The sequence below is a fragment of the Mastomys coucha genome, unplaced genomic scaffold (genome assembly GCF_008632895.1).
Source record: "Mastomys coucha isolate ucsf_1 unplaced genomic scaffold, UCSF_Mcou_1 pScaffold20, whole genome shotgun sequence".
Classification (NCBI taxonomy): domain Eukaryota; kingdom Metazoa; phylum Chordata; class Mammalia; order Rodentia; family Muridae; genus Mastomys; species Mastomys coucha.
The window spans coordinates 139,422,425-139,424,323 of NW_022196903.1; the positions used below are offsets into that span (position 1 = coordinate 139,422,425).

Consider the following 1,899-nt stretch of genomic DNA (forward strand, 5'->3'; position numbering starts at 1 on the left):
CTCACAGTACCCAGCCACAAGCCAATCCGATGGAGGCGATTCTCACAGTACCCAGCCACAAGCCAATCTGATGGAGGCGATTCTTCAGCTGAGGCTCCCTCTCTTGGGTGACTGCAGGTCTGTGTTAGGCAGTAGGTAGGAATCATGTGCTGAAGGGCCAGGTAATTGTGCCCACCTGAGACTGCGCCCAGGCAACCATGGTGTTTCAATCCCAGGATTGGGCTGCAGAGCTAGAGCCTGCAGTGGGTTGCCTGGGGATGAGAGGTGGGAGTGGAGGGAGGGGGGCTAAGTCTTCGCAGATTCACCTGCAGGGAACTGACGTGCAGTGGTGAGGAGAGCCCTGTGGCTCCTCTGTTATCTTGACAAGAAGCCACATCACTGACCCCGTTGGCAGAAGAGGCCCCGGAAGAATGCCTTCCCAGATTGTGGGCAACTAGCGTTAGTTAGTGGGAAGTGGTGTCAGCAGGTATGAGAGGTGGTGCTGGCTTCCTGGACTGACACATTTCTTAGCATAGCCCTGGAGAATGATGGCTGGCTTCTGGTCAGAAAGCTCCAGGCCACCCCCCAGTCCTTAAATCTGTACAAGGGGAGGAAGTGGGGTACATGTCTGTAAAACTGTCCTGAGATTACAAGGTCACCCCCATGGGTGGTTGTGCGGTCACTGAAGGCAGTTTGCCCGGTGGGGGGAGGAGGACATGGGGAGGGGACATGGGGGGCAGGAAATTAATGGTGGGGCAGGTTGGGGTGAGAAGAGGAACCCCGGGGAAAGGACTAGATGGGCTTGGGAGCCCACAGTCTCACCTGCCTCCACTCTCTCTGAGGCACACTTGGAAAATGCTCCTCAGGAATGCCTGTGTGGTTCTTCAGCCTGTGCGGGGTAAGGTGCGGACCCGGGGGCGAGGGCAGCAGGACTGGTGCGGACCCGGGGGCGAGGGCAGCAGGACTGGTGCGGACCCGGGGGCGAGGGTAGCAGGACTGGTGCGGACCCGGGGGTGAGGGCAGCAGGACTGGTGTGGATCTGGGGGCAAGGGCAGCAGGACTGGTGTGGACCCAGGGGTGAGGGCAGCAGGACTGGTGCGGACCCAGGGGTGAGGGCAGCAGGACTGGTGCGGACCCAGGGGTGAGGGTAGCAGGACTGGTGTGGACCCGGGGCGAGGGCAGCAGGACTGGCAGCTCTGCCCTCTTTAGAAATGCTTTTTCCAGGCAGCAACTGCCCGGCTGAGATTTAAGCAGCCATTGGTGAAGCAGGCACGATTAGCTGGCTTCCTATTACAAATACAGAGGTCCGCATTTGCAAGGGCTTCTGCAGAGCCTATACCTTGCAGATCTTGGGTGTTTCCTTGTGGCTCCGACACGTGTACTCGAACATGTGCGGAGATGGAGTTTCCCTCTGCAGGTCACCCACCAACCCCCCACGATCTCACAGGATGAAGGCAAACACAAAGAACTCTGCTGGACCAGGCACCAGCACGGAACGCGGTGGGCATGTAACTTTTGCCATCGGATGCTATCCCCATTTGGAGTAGAAACCATAACCTTTCACTTTTTGAGTGTTTATAACAAAACCTGAAGGATGCAGATAATGAGGCGAAGAAAACCAACACATCTACAGTCACAGTGGATGGGTAACTTCCACAAGTAACTTTCATTCGGCAAACCTGTTGCATTTTTGTCTTTTTATTTCTCTTTATCGATGTACCCACTGATCGAAGGCCACAATGAGGTAGCCACCATCGGTGCAAACATTAGTAGATAGGAAAGTGCACAGATAATAGATCTAGTCCAAGTACTTTAAAAAGAGATTTATATGTTACGTGGGTGTTTTACCTGCTCGTATGCGTGCGTACCATGTGCACGCAGAGCCTGAGGGGGCAGAGGAGCCATGAGTACACAGAGCCT

The 1,899-nt window shown here is 55.6% G+C and overlaps 1 long non-coding RNA gene across 1 annotated transcript; it reads left to right on the forward strand.

Annotated features, from left to right (window-relative positions):
* Positions 1 to 723: 723 nt before the first annotated feature.
* Positions 724 to 1,653, forward strand: LOC116098436. Its single transcript, XR_004121851.1, has 2 exons — positions 724 to 877; positions 1,397 to 1,653. It is a non-coding gene; the product is annotated as an uncharacterized LOC116098436 (long non-coding RNA).
* The last annotated feature ends 246 nt before the right edge of the window (positions 1,654 to 1,899 follow it).